This window comes from Trachinotus anak, unplaced genomic scaffold (assembly GCF_046630095.1).
Source record: "Trachinotus anak isolate AG129_WGS33_773 ecotype Australia unplaced genomic scaffold, CSIRO_AGI_Tana_v1 ptg000024l, whole genome shotgun sequence".
NCBI lineage: Eukaryota > Metazoa > Chordata > Actinopteri > Carangiformes > Carangidae > Trachinotus > Trachinotus anak.
The window spans coordinates 3,474,608-3,482,594 of record NW_027273875.1 but is presented as its reverse complement, the minus strand read 5'-3'; the positions used below and the strand labels follow the sequence as shown (position 1 = coordinate 3,482,594).

The following is a 7,987-nucleotide window of genomic DNA, read 5'->3' as shown; positions in this document are numbered from 1 at the left end:
GCAAGTTCAAAGATAGTTCATTGTTTTTGAAAGGTAAGATCACTGTGTCACTCAGGTGTTAAATTTCTACTGTGAGTTTGTAGACGTTCAGCCTGCATTTGGTGTTTATGCACACTTAACACTGGATTTCAAAGGAAGCTAAGTTTGGGTGGGATGTATTTGTGAACCAACAAAATAAAAAGGACAAAGGTTACAAAAAGAAAACTGAAGGAAGCTGGATCTAATGTTAGACCTCAAACTGCAATGACATGATTTAGTGGGGTACTGCATCAACAACTGACCCCACTTTCAAAGCAATATTTATCATTGTACGTGACAACAGAGTTTGTCCATAACTCAAACAAAATTATTGCTTACACTGGCACACTACACACAATCCTTTCATCCAATCCATCTCTTATATCATTAGATGCTCTGAAGTATTTTAAAATCCATAAATCATCACTACGTCCATTTTAAAAGTGTAATTACCAAATGTTTCTGTTCTTTTCCTACATTTTCTTCTAAGTTGCATGCTTTTCTTCTCCAATTTTATTACTTGCTTTGATTGTGCTGCATGTTTTTCTTCTATTTGAGGCACTGTAACTTACACTGTAACTATACATAAATCTTAATAAAACTTATCACAGTTATAAAGACAGACTGCTTAAATGGAGCCTCAATCAGCCACAACACACACACACACACACACACACACACGTACACACACATACACAGTTGCACCGTCTGTTCTTTGTACTGGATGCTGAACCCTCTCCTCACCCTTTTGCTTCACTTTGATGAGGACGCCGCCACTGCACAATAGAACAGAAGGTATAGAGGATGAAGCTTTTCTGGAGCAGGAGACAAGAGAAAAAGAAGGTGAGGTGAGGCAGAGAGGATAGGAAAGGACAGGAAGAGAGATAGATGTTTATGCTCACTGTGCAAGCTCAAAATAACCACTTTTTCACATTTAAAACTGGAGACAAAACCTCAGTAACCTCTGTTATTGCTATATTGCTGTATTGCTCAGTGTAAAGAAAACTAAATTGCAGGATGGATCAAAGACGTCCAACATTTGCTTTTTTGGGGCGGGTTTCATCCAATTGTGGTGAAAGGTGGTTTCACAGTAAAAGTACCCATGGTATGGTGTACAAAAAAAGTTTATGTTGTGAGCATAAAAGTGTTATGAGAAAGAGTGAAAGTATTAGTAGACATTTTTGTGAGAGAATTGTGAATGAAAGATCAATATGTTGATCCACTTGAGACCTCATGATACCATGTTTAGTACAGGGACCGAAAATGATCTCATTGATTGTTTGTGAGGGCAGCTTATTATGACCTACAGGCATATGTTATTGTTCAGTTCAATTCAATTCAATTCAATTCAATTTTATTTGTATGGTGCCAAATCATAATATACATTATCTCAAGGCTCTTTACAGGGTAAGGTTGAGACCTGACATCAGGAGCAATCTGAGAGACAACCTGAAGCCTTGCCAGACATGCACCCAACAGCTCAGTGTTTGTTGTTTTATTACATATTAGATTTTTGACCTCGCTTCTACAAGGGACTATGTCAGCCCCGTGTGTGTGCGCGTGTGTGCATGTATGCATTAATAGTAACTCACACACACTCTGTCTGTTATTGCCTTTTTCACTCCTGAAGAGCTCTTAATTGAAATGCAGCAAGTGATTTGGCACAAGAGGAACAGGCCTATTAGATATAGCTCTCTGTCAGCTAGGGTTAGCCAGCGATGCTTTATGGCTCTGCTAAAACCCAAACACTAAAACAACTGCCAGGCCCCGCTCTGGTCAAGGAAACCATTTCATCACCTGACAGCAGCCATATAGCAGGAGAAATTATGAGAGAGGTGTCATGGCAGCCAGTAGCAGGGGAGGAACGTGGTGGAGACGGGGATAAGTAGGGGAGGAGGAGGTGGTGTAATTTTCATAATGGAGGCGACGGCAATGCAGGAGCAGAAGGAGGGTCGAGTCTCCCTGCTGCAGAGAAAGTGCAAAGAGAATGAGGAGTTTTAATTCCAAAATGAGGTTCTCATTATTACAGACTTGAGAGCTGCCTTTACTAAATGAGGGCTTTGGAGTTAAAGTGAAAGTTATTACCATGAATTATCTCTGGTTTCAAAATAGTAACGTAAGAGATGATTGTACTTTTAAAATATTAAGTAGTCAGCAGAGACTGGTTTTATGGGAATGAAACCCCTTCTCCTCTCTCTCTCTCTTTTTCAACTGTTAGAACCATATCATGACAATTTCTCTTCTCTAAACAGATTCTGTTATCATATCAACCCTGATTTCTGAAATTATTATTACTGAAAATAAAGCCTTTGTAGATCATAAAACAAGACTTCAATACAATGATTTACTGTCTTGTTTCAACATTCAACATATGTTTAAATTGAATATTAGATAATAACTGCTGCTAAAGCTGCATTGACTGATTTTATTTGCAGAAACTGTAAAGATTAGAGTAACGTCACCATATATAGTTGTTGTCATTAACGTGTTAGCGCACAATTGCTTCAGTTCAGTATTAACTCTCCTTTTTTTGTGTCCAACTCCTGGTGCGGGGCAGGTAGCATACAATCAGTTTATCAGAGCTTACTGAAAACATCTCCTGTTATGGCTGGAAGTGAGGTTGTTGACAGCAGTGATGACAGTTTGTGGGATAAAAAAAAACAAAACAAACAGCTAAAAGATGCCACAACACTTGGGAGGGCAATGGGGAACGGGAGGGTTGGACGGTAATTCTTACATATTATACGTTACATATTATATATATATATATATATATTCTGATCTAATAGAATATTGATTAGCTTAGCTTTAAACTCTTATTATGACTTTTATTGTGGCAGTTGCCTTTAATGCTGTGTTTAGTTGCAATTGTGCTCATCATTTATGTTTCTGGCAGCAGCTTTTATGTCTCTAATCAGTTTTGTTTTTTTTTTTCATTTTTTTGCTACATCTCACTTGAAAACAAGCTATTTAATCTCTATGGAACTACCTAGTTAAATGACTCTACATAAAACGTATAAACATAATAAACAACAATATTGACATAAACATAATGGGGAAAACCACTGGAAATACTCCAGTGATTCAGTGGGCTTATGTTCACGGAGATCACTTAAAAGCCTCTCTTACACGAGCACAATTTATCAACTTTCTTCGCTTCATCCCCAAAGGGAAACATTTAGCAAGAGTCTGTGATGTGTGAAGAGGTGAAGAGGAAGCAGAGATAAATAAATCTATAATCACCCCGAGCAGCGGTTAGCCGTCTCTATCGGAAAAACGATAGTGTGGCCAATTGGCTCTCTGTGCCATAATGAACCTCTGTCTCCTGCTTTGTTTTCATTTCTGGCCTTTGCTTCACTGAGGGTTAGAGACAAAGCTGAAAAAAAGACAACTTCCACCAAATGAGAGTGACTCATGAGTATTTTTAATCTTTATTTGTCCAACTAAGCATCCAGTCGAGCTGTTTCTCGTTGAGCAGTAGGAATCATGGGAAGAAACGGTGATACCTACAGGTGAGTTTGGTCACAGTGACATTAGAATAAAAATGTGATTAGAATAAAAAAGAAACAATACAAAATATTCCCAATAAGGCTTTTAAAGTCAGACTAATGATACAGCTACTGTAAATAGGCACATGAATTATCATTGAGTTAGTACTGAGTCTGATGAATAAACTATTAAGAATATGTGATGCAGATTTTTAAAAAACAACGTTACAGTAATGCCAGACTTGCCGCTGTGAAAACACAGAAGAGAGAAGAGAGGAAAAGTAGTTGATGAGTGGTGAGTTCTGACTGAAATGTTCATTTTTAATCACTGGAAATATTTAACAGCATGTGGATAATTTTTCTAATCTGAGGGTTTAGTCTCCCTAGTTATTCTGAGCTGCAGCGAAGGAAGACGAGTGTAAAAGCATCAAGGCTGTCAGGATTAGAAGAATTTTGTTCAATTAAAATGAAGCTATAATAGTTATTGTGTAGTTATTTAGTGTGATCTCTGTGTAAACAGGAAGTTAAAAGATAAAATGTCTCAGTGCCTCCTTGTTTCTGTGAAATATAAGGTGGAGAGGTGACCTAATGCAACTCCCAGCATGGATTCTCCCACCAACAATCTGAGCAGAGGTTCAATCAGCCAGAATAAGTGAGAACATCTGTGTAAGTGTGTGGGGCCTTTAAATAGACCTCTCTCACAGTGAACATGATGACACGTCAAGCCCAGGAGTAACTAATCCCATTAATGGCTGCATTCGGTTTAGGTGGACCAGTCTCGTTTTCTCTGAGTATGTGTTTAAGGCTGCAGTGTTAGTAACAGAAACAAACGTAACTTGCCTTCCAGTTTGTGGTGGTGGTATCCTTGTGGTGTTGGGATCTATAAAATTATGTTACTTTTATCAGATTTTAATGGTTTTAATTAGGTTTTAATAGGTTTTATTGCCAAGGGGAGCTGGAAAGAGCAAAATGATGCTACCTGTTGATGAAGCTTTGGAATTATGATGGCCATGTGGTATGTCTGCTATTTCTAAGACCTAGAAAATCTATTCTATTTTCTAATCATTGGGACCAATAAAACATGTTATTGCCCTATGTGTGTATTACCCGTGTTACAAAAAGTAGGAATTAAACTATGCATGGCCAAGCATTTTAGGGAATTTACTGAATTTTGAAAGGAAATAAAAAGATATTAAAGTCTTTTTTTTTTATTTTTTTTATTCCTGATTGGCTTCCTTGCTGAGGTGGATAAAGAATCACATCAATATGAAACAATGATAATTTTATTATGAGTATTATAGTTGTCTTCCAATATGCAACCCTGTCTCTGGGAAATCATGTTCATGTACGAATAATTTTGCTGATCAGTTATGTTTTGTTTGGAAATGTAGTTGCTGCAATATGAAGTGAAGGAGGCACTATGTTTTAGTACGGTACAAAAGGTGTAGGAAGGTGGTTGGGGTGGGGTGCAAAGCACTAGAGTTTGTTACTAGAGACCAGGTTGTGCATGGTGTTTAAGGTTAGACAACAAAATCGTTATATTAGTTACAGACTGTGGTTTTTGGTTAAATGTTAATAAACTAAAAATATTGTATCCCATGATTCTAGTGTCTTCACTTCGTTAGTATTTAACCACAAAATTTCCCGTGTAGTGCTGTGGGTGATAAACACATTTGCATGAAAATGAAAAAAGTTCCCTCATGCTTTAGTTGCTAAGAGTGGATACTGTGTTGCAAGAGCAGATATTGAAAAGCTAATGAAATGCAATTACAGTGAACAAAGGAATAACATTTTGTGACTTGACAGACACATTCAATATTGTGTCCTCATTATGTTTCTAAAAAAAACCAACTTCAAGTAGCATTCAATTTCAAAAAATGTTATAGTCACAAATTAGTAGTATATAAACATAATATCTGGGAAATAGGGTTGTAATATGAAGATAAATCAATACTAATGATGACGTTCTCAAACAGGTGAATTTTGTGACCTTGACCCCTGTGAATAAATCTAATTGCAGTCAAGCTTCTCTGCACTCAGTTCCTATTTGATCATCTGATTTTTGATTCTCTGTGGAGCTATAGGGTGACAAAGGGCAGAGAGGTGAGCCCTCTCTGAAAAACATCAGAAAAAACATCCCTGAGGTTTGGCGCTGCTGCAGTAATTCAACATCTCTCTCAGGGAACTCTGCAGTCTATGAGAGCCATCTATAATACAAGATGAATTTATTCAGTCTCTCACTGACCCTACAACATTTAATCTGTTAACAGAATTAACCTGCAAAATGACACTAATAAATTTAAAAATATATCAAATTAAACAAAAAACAAAACAAAAACAAAAAGTAAAAGCTGTCACTGTTCCTACATCTAAACCAAAACTGTCTCCCATTCCATGCAAAACTATGCAATAAAATTAAGGACGGTGTCATTATGCGGCCTCGGTCATAGTTTAAAAAAAAAAGGTCAAATCTAGCCCACCATGATTTGCCCCACCCGGCGCACACGCCAAGTGACCCAAATGAAACACACCTGCGATGTTGCCTGGCGGACAGGTGCATGTCGGGTCTGGCTAAAATGCTAAATGCTTCAATGCTAACTTTGGACCCTCCAGCTGTGACTTGTACCGTCAGCGAGGTGTGCACCGCCGTCGGAAACCAGTGCTGTAACTGCAGAGCTCATTCGGCCCAGTGCTTGAAGCCTTTCTGGAGCGCTGCGAGGCCACAGAGGCTCAGTGAACTGTTTGTGCTTCCGGCTGAGGATGGACGCGCAGAGGAGCCGGACCTGGAGCGAAGCTGTGGAGGACTTCACGGCGCACAGGACTCAGAGAGACTTTGAGACAGGTGAGTACAACAAAAGTCACTGACTGTTGCAATTCGTAGTACAGTACTTTGTGTGTGTGTGTGTGTGTGTGTGTGTGTGTGTGTGTGTGTGTGTGCTACAATGTGTGCAAAAAGTGTGAGGCTTTCTTTATTCCCTCCTTTTAAAAATGTGTGTCGGCTGCAGCCGCTGTGAAGTTTCTATATTTTATACATCACTGCGCCGTGTGCTGCTTTATTTTGCTGCTAATTCTCTGCGACGTGGCAGGCTGTCTGATATAAGGAGCTTAATGCTGCTATACATGAAGTCTTTGGATACCCAGTGTTACGCATCTGCATGTTAATTGGGGGGGGGGGGGGGGGGGGGGAATAAATGTGCACATGACCAGAACAATCGCAGTTTTACTTTATTTGACAGCAAATGTGGCACTGATTCCAAAACTGGTAAATCACACACATGGTCATACATGTTTTGTGTCTAATAAAGAAATCTGGGTCTGACTATTGCTCCCTGCACAAGTTCCCATGTTAATTTGGGAGTGAGAGATCTTTATATTATATAATTGTTTTACATTTAGCTTATGCACCTACTACTTTGGTAAGCTACCACATTGCATTGTCTTGAATGACTAAGAGGGACATCGAATCAAAAAATGAATTAAATGGTTCAGCTCAGCACAAATCCTGTCCTTGGTCGGGAATCTTTTAGTTGCCCCAAACTTGTAGAAGACGTCCAGAACACATTGAGTAACTTCTTGAGCACTTTGTCTCTACCATGACGCAAATACACTGAAATCTACAATCAGTGGGTGTCAGTTTACCATTTAGTTCCATGCCATCTGATTCCAGAGGCTTCACAGGCACGCGTAGGATTGTTTGGCCTTGGTGGAGGTATGTGCTCTACTGAGTGTGTTAAAGTTATTTATTTTTCAACTCAGAACCTACAAACCCAGCTTCGAATAGTTTTGCTTTGTTCATATTTAAATACTTACAGATATGGGATTGTATGCCATATCGGGTGGTGGTGGGGGGGGGGGTCCATTGAGGACATCGGTGTACAGCACTAATCCTGATGAGGCACTCAACCTACTTACTTTTTGATGTCCTGTTTTGTGCCAGGACAGCAAAAACACATTTTATGTGCCTCTTGTGGAGACATGACCACTTTGGTCAGGTTCTCTCTGCCATCTCTTTTCCTCTGACAGATGTAGGGAAGTGCATTATGTGGTGACCATATCGTTTTTTTTTTTTTTTTTAGTTGAATGATGTTCTGTAGTAAACAAACCATAAGTTTCAAGCACACAAGAGATTTCTGACCCTGCATGAAGAAGTTTTCACTTCATCTTTTAGTATAATACCACTCGCTGCTTGTAGCTTTAGGTGGACGCTGGCCATTTGTTAGGTAGGGAGTGATTTCCGGCACTTTTCTTCTGGTCCCTTCTACCTTCTTTAAACTGTCTTGAAGTATGCGGTGCCTCTGGTATCCTCAATTTACAGGATGCTCAATTGCAGGTTTAATGAGAAGTGGGTGTTAAACATTATTAGATGTGCTACTTCTAGAATTTTTGCTTTGTCCTCCATGAAAAGTGACATTAAAAAATGACAGAACGCAAAAACATACACATGTAATTCTCCCCATCATAAACTTTACTCTTAGCCAATA

General features: G+C 38.9%; 1 protein-coding gene across 1 annotated transcript in view; it reads left to right on the top strand.

Moving 5' to 3' along the window:
* The first annotated feature begins 5,788 nt into the window (after positions 1-5,788).
* The window catches only part of fstl4 (follistatin-like 4), a 370,155-nt gene continuing 367,956 nt past the window's right edge, over positions 5,789-7,987 (top strand). Inside the window, exon 1 of the mRNA XM_071460311.1 lies at positions 5,789-6,348. The gene's annotated coding sequence lies outside the window, so the exon portion shown is untranslated. The remainder of the gene's footprint in view (positions 6,349-7,987) is intronic.